At 47.0% G+C, this 13,476-nt stretch overlaps 1 non-coding gene across 1 annotated transcript; it reads left to right on the forward strand.

Moving 5' to 3' along the window:
• Window positions 1-6,752: 6,752 nt before the first annotated feature.
• Window positions 6,753-7,057, forward strand: LOC147718783 (Nuclear RNase P). The gene has a single exon (XR_015295442.1).
• Window positions 7,058-13,476: the final 6,419 nt, after the last annotated feature.

The raw sequence follows: 13,476 nt of genomic DNA on the forward strand, positions 1-13,476 counted from the left end.
GGAGAAGCTGAGACACGTCCATTTGCATTGTGAGAAGGTAGTAGTGATCAGTAAGCTATAGAGTTTGTACATTACCCCTGTGGCCTTACCTCAAGGGGTGAGATAAGTACAGATTGGAGAGGGAGCCAAGAAGATTGAGTCTCTGCCTAATGTCCCCCGGTGGCTATGGTGAAGCTGGATGCATTACCAACGAGCCGCCTTTGGGAAACCATATTCCTAGGAATGGTCAGCAAATTATTTGATCACCCAGTCACCAACTCATATCCTCACATTTTTCCAGATAGGGGTCACTGCACTGATCCACTTTGAGGGATTTGTGCACTTGTTTCCAGACATGAAACATATGTACAATGATGGGTTTGGAAATCGCCTGCGTCTCTGGTTGTGCAGCATAATAAACATCGAGGGTAGCCCTACACTGAACAGTGGTACTCTCGACTCACCGCCAGATCAGTAGCTCCGTGATCGCCCACAGCCAGCTGGTCATTTGCAATACATGGTTAGCCAGGTAGTAGGTACCAATGTGGGAAGCATAATCCACCCACCTCTACACGGGTTTAAAGTTTGGGTATTCGAATATGGGGTTCATCCCCACCCCATATAAAGCCATTGTTCACCATGTTGATGGAGACCTGGAGTGAGTAGGGAACGTGAATCAGTAACATCTGAATTTTTATCTACCTCACACCCACACACTCACTCATTCTTTACTAGTTCTCTCATTTCCACTAATTGTCACTCATTCTGACTCACTCAATCTCACTATGATTTACTCAGTTTGAATGTGTTCACAAAAGCTTTACACACTGCCTCTGAGATAAGCCTGCCTGCTCATGCCAAGCTACCAAGGGGGTGAGCAGGGGTTATTTTAGAAGTGTATCCCCCTTACCTTGGCTGGAAGCAGGGTCCCTATTTGGAAAAAGGTACCTACATCTGCCAACTAGAGACCCCCATGTATCTCTGACTCATTCAGCCTCACAGTAACTCACTCAATCTCACTCTGATTCACCCTGACTCCCTGTCTTACTCTGACTTACTCAGCCTCACTTACTCATTCAGTCTCACTCACTGAATCGAATTATAGTCATTTTCAATCAGTCCCACTAATTTTCACTCTTTACTAATCAATATCTGGCTGACTTATCTACTCTCACTCAGTCCCACACAATCTCACTCAGTCCCACTCATACTCACTCACTCCTTCACTGACTCGCTCGTACACTCACACACCTTGACATAGAGACATGCTCACACATACACATTCTCTCACACACACTCTCATCCAGATGCACCCAAATAATAGTTTTCTTTTGTTTTACTTACTTTGCTGGCTGCACATGTCCCTTTTGGACTCCTGCTGTTCCTGTCATCCTGAGGGCAGTCAACTCCTTTCTGTTTCTAGTACTGGGGCATTGAACTGAAAGCTCATGCCTGTGCAGTTGCAGGTGTCAGGATTCAGTCTGTGTTCTTCCAGTTCGCCATTTCTCAACTTTGTGATGAATTGTGAAAGGGAGAAGTAATAGGCTCTTGCTCTATGTACCACAGACCTTACGTCTGCAATGTTCATGGCTACCTTTAACCCTTAACCTTCTCCCCCACTCCCGCAGTTTGTGCCTTCTTGCCCCCCACCCGCACTCCAGTTGTTTTTGCCTTTTTGCCCCCTGCCCGTCCGCACTCCAGTTTGCAGTGCATTAGGTCTCTCGTAAGTGCGAGTCCTATTGCATTGCAGATGCTTGTTGTTCAAAGTTAGCAGGTCTGTCAAAAAACGACTGAAAACACTAATGTTCTGTGATCTCGCCCTAACAATTGAAGCGCATGCTCAGTGCTGCATACACGACTATTATCGAGTCCCCACCAGCCATGCGTCTTTGTAAGGAGCTGGTGACGTACAGGTTCTCAGCAGAAGAACCCTGGTGTTGGCCATCATGTCACCACTGAGCGCTGGCGTAAAGCTGTTTTGCTCATTAAAATTGAGTTCCCATAGCTTCTTCCTCAACCAGGTGAGTTATATACACAGGGCCAGCTTTAGGGTAGTACAACTGGTGTGGGCGCACTGGGGCTGAACTGTGGAGGGGGCGCCGACCTCATGAGGGGCATTGTATTCAGCAATATCTCATGATTATTGAGATGAGGGAACTTTTGCCCAGTGGTAATGAGAGAATCCGAGGAGGAGGTGATGGGGCTTGGGGGGGTGGATGGCGCCAAAAGTGATTGTCTCACCAGGCACCACTAGAGCTAAAGCCGGCCCTGATATAATATACAGACACAGACACAGCGGGTGTCACGGACATATAGGAGAAACTAGGGTGACCAACCGTCCGTAAATTTCACGGACAGTCCGTAATTTCGGCCGTCTGTCCGTTGTCCGTGAAGGATTCTTTAACGGACGCCATTTGTCCGTAATTTTAACCGGGCACAGCTTGCCCCCACCTCCCTTCTTGACTCCGATGCTGTATGAAAGCTCAGACCCCCAGCAGCACTGTAGAGGCACAGCGGGATGGCAGCCCTCACACCTCCAGCCCTTGATGAGCTGTTAAGAGGTGCTCGAAGGTGACAGGGTGAGGGGCGGCAGCTTCAGGAGCAGGGGGCATCTATTCACATGCAAACAGCCCTGAATGCGTCTTGTATCTGCTATTTAGAGGGGGGCTCAAACATTCCATTTCTACCCAGGGCCCCAAACATCCTAGACTCGGCCAGATTACACCCCTGATTACACCGAGGCAGCACCTGCTTCTCTTCACCGAGCTTAATTACTGTTACTAATTTGTAAGCAAACCTTGGTTCTTCAAACATGCATAATGTAATACAATAAAGAAATGGCACAATCGCACCCACACTGATTAACAAAGTATGGAGGACAATCAGTTCAATCAGTTCTCTTAGAGTATCTCCTGTAAGTACTGTGCATCACAGTGGGGGATGGCATTTTGGACAGAGCCTGTCTTCTCGTTGTCTTGTGCAGGAGGGGGCGAGAAGGCCAAGATGATACTAGAATACTGCATGCCCACCCCTGTGCCCACCCTGGTGGATCACGTTCCCTCTCCTGTGATGACTCCTGCTCCTGTCCCCCCATGTGGTGGCTCCAGTCCACCCCCCCCCCGCCTGTGATGGCTCTTGTCCCCCCCTGTGGTGGATCCTGTCTCCGCCCTGGGTGGCTTCTGTCCCAGTCCTGGAACGGCCCCTGCAGCGAGGGTGAAGTTCTTGATGGGCCTCTTCTCAAAAGGGCTCAGCTCAAAATTAATATGGAAAGGTGGGCGAGTAAGTAAGTGAAGGGATGTGTGAATGGCTGGATGAATTAGTGAAAGGGTGAATGGATGAATGAAAGATTGAATAAATGGATAATGAGAGAGGATAGATGGATTGATGAGTGAGGGGAAGGATGGAGAGAAAATGTAAATAGCTGGATGTATGGGTGGAAGGGTATCTGGATGATTGATGAGGGGAAAGATGGATGAGGGGAAGGATGATGGATGGAGGGGAAGGATGGATGGATGAGGGGAAGGATAAATGGATGAGGGGAAGGATGGATGGAGGGGTAGGGTGGATGGATGAGGGGCAGGATAAATGGATGGGATGGATGGATGGGTGAGGGGAAGGATAGATGAAAAGAAGGATGGATGAGGGGAAGGGTGGATGGATGAGGGGCAGGATAAATGGATGGGATGGATGGATGGGTGAGGGGAAGGTTAGATGAAAGGAAGGATGGATGAGGGGAAGGATGATGGATGGAGGGGAAGGATGGATGAGGGGCAGGATAAATGGATGGGATGGATGGATGGGTGGGTGAGGGGAAGGATGATGGATGAGGAGAAGGATGGATGGATTGAGGGGCAGGATAAATGGATGGGATGGATGGATGGGTGAGGGGAAGGATGGATGAAAGGAAGGATGCATGAGGGGAAGGATGGATGGATGACGGGAAATGATGGATGATGAGGGGAAGGATGGATGGATGGATGGATGATGAGGGGGTGGGTGAAAGGATAGATGATGAGGGGAAGGATGGATGGATGGATGATGAGGGGGTGGGTGAAAGGGTAGATGATGAGGGGAAGGGTGGATGGATGGATGATGAGGGGGTGGGTGAAAGGATGGATGGATGATGAGGGGAAGGATGGATGGATGATGAGGGGAAGGATGGAAGCATGGATGATGAGGGGAAGGATGGATGGATGATGAGGGGAAGGACAGATGGATGGATGGATGGATGATGAGGGAAAAGGATGGATGGATTATGAGGGGAAGGATGGATGGATGATGAGGGAAAAGGATGGATGATGAGGGGAAGGATGGATGGATGATGAGGGGATGGATGGATGAGGGGAAGGATGGATGGATGGATGGATGATGGGTGGGTGAAAGGATGGATGGACGGAGAGTGGGTGAAAGGATGGATGGATGGATAAGTGGGTGGGTAAAAGTATGGATGGATGATGAGTGGGTGGGTGAAAGGATGGATGGATGGATGATGAGTGGGTGGGTGGGTGACAGGATGGATGGATGAGTGGGTGGGTGGATAGTGGGTGGGTGGGTGAAAGGATGGATCAGTGGATTGGATGGTGGGTGGGTGAAAGGATGGATGAGTGGGTGAGTGGATGGTGGGTGGGTGGGTGGATGATGGGGGGTAGGTGGATGAGTGAAATGATGGATGGATTGATGGATTGATAAGTGCAAGGGTGAATGAATGGACATATGAGTGAAAGGGTGGGTGTAAGGATGGATGAGTGAGTGAAAGGGAGGGTAGATGGACAAAAGGATGAATAGATGTGTGAAGGAGTGAAATGATAGATGGATGAGTGATAGGGGCAATGGATGGATTCATGAGTGGATGAGTAGATGGATGGATGGGTGGGTGGATGGATGGCTGGATGGATGGAAGGAAGGCTAAGTGAAAGGGTCGATGGAGAGAGAAAGGGAGGATGGATGGATGACAAAGAGTGGATGGGTGGAAGGATAGGTAAGTGAAAGGATGGCTGGATTGGTGAAAGGGTAAATGGCTGAATGGATGAGTGAATGGATGGATGGGATGAAGAGTGGATGGATAAGTGTGCAGATGGATAGGGTGAAAGGGTGGATGGATGGATGGATAATGGAGGATGAGTGAAAGGATGGATGAAGGGATGGATGAGTGAAATGATAGATGGAAGGATACATGATGGATAGGTTTGCAAATGGTTGAATATGTTTGGAAATGGATGGGCTTACTTATATACTATTGCGTGACCTCTGATGTGTCTGTAAAACGTACCTATTGTCCTGAAGTTTTGTCCTGAATTTTGACCTCCTGTCCTGAATTTGTGTCCTGAATTTTGACCCTTTGTCCTGAATTTTTACACTCACCGTCCTGAATTTGCACCAATGCCAGTTGGTCACCCTAGGAGAAACTAGCATGTTACGACGCAGTGACAGAGCAGCAAGAGTTCCAGGGCCTCATTTATGAGGCCCCTTGCGCCATCGGAACTTCACTTTTCATGAAGTTCCGTGGCGCAGAAGCCTGCGTGGTATTTATCAGGGAGCAGTACGCCAGTTTTTGTGGCGTACTGCTGCCTGATAAATATCAGTCCCTTTAACGCAGTGTTCTGCGTTAAAGGGGCGTGCAATGGGTGTTGCTGGGGGCGTTCCCAGCAACATCCATGGCCTTTTGACACTGTCCCAGATTTACGAGAAATCATAACTCTGAAGCAGTGCCAAAAGCTTACGCCTCCCCAGGGGAGGCGTAAGGGAGGCGCAACAGTGAGAAATGTCTTTATTTCTCCTCGTATTTCCTTTTTCTATGTGTGCTGCATTCTACAGCACACATAGAAAGAGGAAAAGCCTCTTCTTGTGATTATTTTTGTACAGGAAGGTTTCCCTTCCTGTACGAAAAATAATCATCCCCGCAACGCAGGCACCCTTGCACCATGGTGCAAGGGTGCCTGCGCTGGCGCAGGCAGCCCATTGTGCGCCGGCGCAGGGGAAAAAGACAGGAATGCGCCGTATCTTATAGATACGGCGCATTTCTGCCCTTTTCTTTTGCCGTAGGGAAGCGCAGCAGGAAGGCCTGCTGCGCTTCCCTACGGCAAAAAGTCATAAATGAGGCCCCCAGGCTCTATCTAGTAAGTTAGGGGAAAGAATAGAGCAACCGTAAAGATAGAAAGGTATTTGTCAGCTATAGACTTTATCAATGATATGCAAACGCTTGCTTTTTAAATGGTGTCATCTGTAAACGGTGTGACAACTCTTTAGTTATATCAACTGAACGTGTAGTTTTGTATTTCTTGGAGGAAGATAAAAGTCTAGATACGACCACACCTTGGTCATCAGACTATAGAGCGTCCATTGAAATCTCACTCTGCTCTAGTTAGTGGATTCATGTTATTTGTTGAACGTTGTGCTTTTTGATTTGCAAAGGACACGGCGCACTGGGAGCAATTTGCTCCTCTGGGTGAAGATTCCTTTGAATCTAACTTTTCCAAGATGACAGTTCTACAGGTTCATGATTGGGTGGGAGGTTTGGCAAAAGTGATAGGTTTAACGTCAGAGCTTGATTTACATATTAGAAGTCCCGAGCACTTAGCAGTTTTCATGATGAAGCTTGAGGATTAGTAGTGCGCGTTTTATACATTTTATTTAATTCCCTTATAACATTAATTGTCCATCTTTGGTACATTTCCACACAATCCCCCCTAAATCCAAAAATAAAGAAACCACCCTGAGTTACCAAGCTTATGTAATGGAGTCATTTATAAAATAGTTGTGGTGGTCATTTGAGTAGCGGAGGAAGCTCATCACTGAGGTCACAAGCAGAGTGCGTCTGTCACTGAAGTACCTTGGGGAAGGTCTGAGACAAGAGCCGGTAATTGCCCCAGCAGGGCATCCCCTGAAGAGGGGAGCGAGCTCCCAGAAACGCGGAGCCTAAAGGGGGTGGCAGGAGACGCGTGACCGTGTATCCGGCGCCCGCTGATGCTTAACCCCTCCGGGCATTGGAAGTGGTTCGCGGCTGGCACCCCTCTGAGTGCAATGGCTGAGGTGAGGCAAAGGCGTCTCATAACCCAATTCAGACTACTGTCCTCCCGCTTTTTTATTGAATGGTATTTGGTTCTTTAAAACTTTAACTTTTATTACAAACTCAAAGGGGAGAAGAGTGACACTTTGTCATACCAGACGACTGCTGCATGATTTGCGTGCTAGTGTTTTCATTTTGCGGATCGTTTATGGGGTCTAGAACCAGAAACGAACTTTGTCTCGGCTCTCAGTTTATTTGTTGCCTCGTCACATTGATCACAAGCTCTAATGCTGGTGCAGCCACAGGCTTTGGACGCGGCTTGCTTTGTGATTCGCTTTGTTTTTTTGAAGTGGCTTCCGTTGTGATTGGCTTTGCCAGGGCACAAGTCCTAAACAAGCAATTGCAATGCAATAGATCTCCAATTTCCAAGATTTTGAGCTATTGCCGTTGTACATGACAATGCCTTTTATTTATGTGTTTAAAAATCAAAACATAAATAAAAGGCATTGTCATATACAATACCAATAGGTTCTAAAATACAAGACCTATTGCATTGCAAATGCTTGCTTTGGGTGTGTGGGCAGGATGGGGATTACTTTCTGTTTGCTCGCAGATGCTCACATTTGTCTGTAACTTGCTCCACCTGTAATTGCTTGCCAGTGGGAAAATACAAATTTTCTTATCCACTCTGCTGGCTGGCTCAACTCCTTCGGTTCTCCTCATGTGTCCCTCAGCACTATTGGTCTCTGCAGCAATCAAAGTCTCCACACCAATCCAGATGCTGCTCTCATGCTCCTGAATATTTAGCAGCATGAGAGCAGTGCCAGTATTGGCTGGAGCAGGCTGCCTTTACACTCCTGCATGCACTGAGTGCCTGTGGCTGCTCTCCACCTAGCTGTCTAAGGCAGGTGGGTGGACAGGTTTACACTGCGCATTGAAGACTGGCCCTCACAAGACAGCTGCCCAAAATGACATGTACAGTATTAACTGATGGAGTGAGCATCGCTCCTATGCTGCTAGTCAGCAGCAGTGGCCCTGCCCCCAATCACTGGCTTAGGCTGTGGAAAGGGAACAATAAAATGATAATAAATTCAATTACCATTTTATTTTCCACCTTTGCGGCTCTGGCAGCAAGGGGTGTTGCTCCTCCGTCCTAATGGAGCGGCCGTGCTGTGACTTTCTGAGACTAGTCCTTCTCATTTGGCAGTATGAGACAATGCTGCAGTGAAGATAAGAACTGGTCCAGGAGCCGCTTGCTTAACTGGCTGCTTAATGCTCTTTATATCTATAACTTTCTCTTTATGTTTTTCTAGTGATAATGTATTTACGACTCAATCAATGTTCTTGTCCACCTTTGCAAACGGGAAACTGGGGCTTGCCTCTGGAAGGGTGGACCCAGTTTCAGTGGTGTAATGAGATTTAATCCTAAACTCTAAGGCCTGAGTACAGTGCTGAGGGGGTCCCCTGCAGCTCGGGGGTCCTGCACCACAAGGGCTACGGAGGCGTGTGTTATGCTCCTGCCCACTTTACTCCTCTGAGAAATCTGTAAATCAGGGGAAGCTGCAGTGGATCATGAAGGAAATCCAGCATGAAAAGTAGCATCAGAGCATGAACAAGAACAGTATCAAATTCTTGTAGGACATTGAGTATTAGTTGAGAACCCTACTCAAGCAACAACTACAACACTTGTCAGGGCAAACCACAAAAGTAACTACGTTAACCATTACTCAACTCTCCGGTAGCTTGATACAAAAGCATTCCGGCTTAACTTAGAGCAGAGGTCTTCAAACTTTTTGATGCCAAGACCCCCCTGTCAAAAAATGTTAGGCGTAAGGACCCCCTCCGACAAAAAATTAGAGAACTTGGTACTCATCATCATAGACAACCAAAAGCCCCGCCAATTACCACCGCAAATCATTTCATGGTGGGGAAATAGTATTGAACAGTGTTTAGCAAATCAAAGGTTTGTGGGTGACTGTGTTTCTGTGTCAGAGGCTTAGTACAGATCTCAAATACAAAATCTCCAAAACAAATTGCCCAAAAATGCACAAATGGTTCTGTACTTTATTTTTAACAAACAAACAAAACATAACTTGACTCAATTGGATGATAACACCTTTCGGATTCAGTGTGATGGGTGTGCCTGTTTTTCTCCAGAGAGACGGTCAATCTGCGTATGTATTCTAGCTACTGCCATCCTCAGTTGTGCTCCACTTCAAGGCTTGAACTTTACTTTGTCTTTAATACTGCCAGTGCTGAGACCCTAATCTCACATAAATATGACGATCTAAAAGGCAGAAGTGTCTTGACTGCAATTTTCGAGAGGCTGTGTGAGCTATTACCAAGATTCTCATTGCCCTGAACGCACATGTATTGATAGCAATAAGTAACACAGATGGATGACATGCACCTGCTAACGAGCAGAAACATCTATGCATTCCATCTTTCTTCGGTCAGTATATTTAGGACTATGAAATTGGATAAGAGTAAACTTGGTTATTTGTCATGCAGATCACAGAATTGTACTGTATATAGCTAGCTCAGTGGGTTACTGCTTTTGTCACCGAGATCTGTTTGTTACAAAGTTAAGATCCTAATGTAGCACAGTGAGCTATGAACTGACAACAAACCGCTGCATGCAAAACATAGGTTACAAACATAGTTTTCCCCTGTCATTCATTACCCTACGGTTGCAAAAAAAGGTGTGTTTGGCTGCAAATAAATAATTGTTAGTAAAGCCAACCCCAACCACTGGGTAAGATTTTAAATTGTGAGTTGCAACTTCTCCTGATCAAGCACTCTTAAAATATAATGTCTACCAGAATGCATGACATGTGACTCCTACACCTGGCAGTCCTTATTTTCTTATGGAATATTTCCTGTACGTGGGATGTAAAGTCCTCTAACATCTGACATTGGTATGAGTAGGGCTGATTGCAGAGGAAAAAGATGTGAAGGAAGAATGGGAATTGTTACCGATTTGTGTGATATTCAATAAAAATAAAAATCATGGCTAACAAACATTGTTTTGTTGTGCTGTGGTGTGTCTAGATCCGCTAACAGAAAACTCTGATAGATGCACAAGCATAGGATTCAAAGTCAATTTTTTTTGGCTACACGCATAAGCAGACAGGCCACACTTTTTGTAAAGGATTCCTAGTTAACCTATTTGGCCAGATTCTTTTTAGAGACCTCACTTTTCTCGCCTCACCTATGTACTTCCAATAAGGGTTTTGCAATTTGTTTTTGGGGGTGACTGGGAGGGTCTGCTCGGGCAATGGATGGTTGTAAGCCAGATTCCCTCTAAAAGCAGAGTAGGATAAAGTCCAATCAGATATGCAATACGGTCTCTCATCAGCCATACATTCATTATTACTGTCCTTATGTGTTTGTTATGTGCAGAGAAGAATGCTTCAGATTTATTTGGCTGGGGGCACAAGGTACAAAAATACAATATAAAGGAGGGTCTCGGGGAGTAGTTTAATGACTACAGCACACCCATTCCCCAAAAGCTATCCAAACAACTGAAAGGGAATGCTCAGTCCGACAAAAAAAGGGGGAGAACTACAAATGTGAATGTTGAAATACTGTACGATCTATTCTACGAGTTTGCCCATCATCTGGCTAGAATCAAGAGTCCGTCAGACCACCCTCACTGGCGGTTCTTCGTCATGTGAAACTCGAGGAGATTGGGATCATGAACCACAGCTTTGGGCATGATTGCCCCACAGGGTAACTGACCTCGTGCTCCTAATAGGCTCTTAGCCAAGATGGATGATCAAAGTTGTGTTGACTCTAGTGAAGTGCAGCGCTAAAGTGAGTGAAGTTAAAAATGGCTACTAGGACAAAAAATATATTTATTAGGAATTGTACAAGTGTCATACTAAAAGCAACAGCCTGATAGTGTAATAATATCAACTATCTCGAGGCTATGAGAAATATGGTCAACATGTTTCAGCCGTTAGGGTTGATTTACCCGGCTTTCTTCAGGACCTAACCTTAAATGTAAAAATGGCTACTGCAAACAAAAAAACAAATTGTGAAAAAACCAAATTGAAATAGAAAAGGTATGTGGCATTCGCCACCCTACCAGGCACACAAGTGCGTGCTTTTCAAGTAAGAGCTGTCTCTTCTTTCCCAGCTTTCTGTGGGAGAAAAGCCTCACCTCACCCGGCTGACTGCTCGGAGAAGGAAGCCCCGCTCTATCCGAGAGATAGAGCAGTCTGGGGGGCACAAGGTCACGTAGATAGCTCTGCTGCTTGAAAAATACTATGACGTGCCTGGAGCAAGCTCTACTTTATGAAGGAATTCAGAAGTTTGTTTTTCCATTTACTATGTGCTGATAATGTGTGGATGCTATGACAGGAGCCATCAGAATGTACAGTTGAGGAAGTATTTTTTGGCTTACACAGTGCCAACCCCTAAACAATATGAACTGCCACTGGTGAAGAAACAGTCGAACCCACTAGGGAAACCTACCAAAAAACTCTAATTGGCCTATGTCTCAGAGTGGAAAGAGTGAGTCATGCCAGATACTACTGATGCCAAATAGCGCCTACCTGTATTGGTCTTGCATTGGCACTAGTTTGGTAGCAGGTTATTGGAGTATTCAGCATTCTCCCTAGAAGATATGACTACACTTCCAATTATACATTGTGGTTGTGTTAGACCTGTCTGCATCTGGGGGTGTTCTAACCATTATTATTTATTTTTGTCACCCTTAGCCTCCCAGTGTTTCTATTTTTATTTTTATGTTCACCAGGATTTTTCAGTGCTGTCAGGGGGCTAGGTGTTCCTTGACTATGACGCCATTTTCCCCTTCATACGCTGTGAGGCCTAGTTAAGCTTCTGGAAATCTAGGGACACTCAGGAACCTAAAATGGTGTCCACCAACTGCCATAACGGACATCCCAGGAAAGCAGACCCATAGGTTAACATGAGGAAGGTTCCAGAACCATCTAGTGGCTTCCAGGGGTCTGAGGCCAGCCTATAAAAGGCCAGTGACCAGCAGCCATTTTGTGCATTATTAGAAGTGACCAGTGTGGAGAGAGGCGACTTGAGGAGGAGGATTGCGCACTAGTAGTGACAAGATCGACCTGTGGGGCCGGCTGTCGCTCTACTGGGAAGTGCCCCCACCTAGGCTGACCAAACCCCACTGTTACAGCGACTATCTTCAGAAACCAGGAACTCTGTGGTGAGTTCTGTGAAGAACTGTGACTCTTGAAGTGTGGCTACTAGTGACCTGTTAGTCCCACCCTGAAGGCCGTGTGCAGAGGGGGCGAACTGGGACACAGCCTCAAGCTGACTGGCCCTGAATTCAGGAGGTAACGAGTAAAAATAGTCGCGTCTGCAGCACTCAAGACCGACATCCCCCTTGACAGGAAAAGCGGCGGAACCAGCTGTCGTCCCTACCTGAAGGCGACGCTGCCGCCGAGTGCATATCCTGACGCGAGGTCGGCAGCAGAGGAAGAGCCCAGCTGACCCGTGTTGTTAATTGGAGAGTTCCGTGGAAGCGCCGGAAGAGGCGGGGAGATTGCAGGTAGCGTGGCTGAGCGGAGGCGGAGCCCTGTGTGAGGAGGCCGGCGGCAGCAATTGAGGAAGACGACGGACGTCCAAGAGGTTGAACGGGGCGGAGTCGGGAGTGCGAGGAGCCGGGCGGAAGAACGTCGCTGGAGCCCGTCGGACTTCTCCTCAGCCCAGCGAGCAGTTGTGAAAGGTGCATCGGAAACGGCGAAGAAGGTTCCGCGAAGGGGACTAGCCCGAAGCTGACTGCTGCCTGAAGTAAGCTGGGAAGAGTACTCTGGTGGGAGGGGGCGGTGAAAAGTAAAGCGTCCCGGCACCGTGTGGGAACACAGATCGAGCTTCCCACAGAGGCGTTTCCCCCTGGTGTGTGGGCGACACGCAACAAACTCCCCCCGAGAGTACATTACTGTAGACTGGAACTGGGACCCGTTAAAGCAAATAACTTGTCCAGCGGTGAAACGACTAAACAGGACTCAGGAACTGGGGTCATAGGGCGGGCAGGCCTTACATGTGGACAGGAAAGGGTTGTGTTGCTGTGAACGATCTGAGTGGCGGGGGAAACTTCCATTGAGAAGGGGTAGAAGTAAAAACTATCCCAGTTCCCCTGGGTGCTTAGAGGAGTCTAGAAGGGCTAAATGAAACTGAGGTTTTACCTACCCTGTCTCCTTACAGATAGCCAGCTGCCTAATCTAGTTTCAAATGCATCAGTAAAGTCCTCTTGTTGAACAACTGTACCTCCCAGCCATTATTGTCTTACAGTTCCTATGGTAATGTAGACTTTGATTTACTTACAGGAAAGTGGCATTGAGTCTTCTCCAATTGTTAATGAGATCAAATATTCATAAGTAAGGTTAACAGTGGAATTTTGATTCCTGCCAAACAGGAAGAGGTGGGGGCTAATGCATTCAGTGAAAGTATTGTAAAGATTACAACTGTGAAAGTGCACTAATGTGGAAATTTTATATGTG

This window comes from Lissotriton vulgaris, chromosome 4_1 (genome assembly GCF_964263255.1).
Source record: "Lissotriton vulgaris chromosome 4_1, aLisVul1.2, whole genome shotgun sequence".
Taxonomy (NCBI): domain Eukaryota; kingdom Metazoa; phylum Chordata; class Amphibia; order Caudata; family Salamandridae; genus Lissotriton; species Lissotriton vulgaris.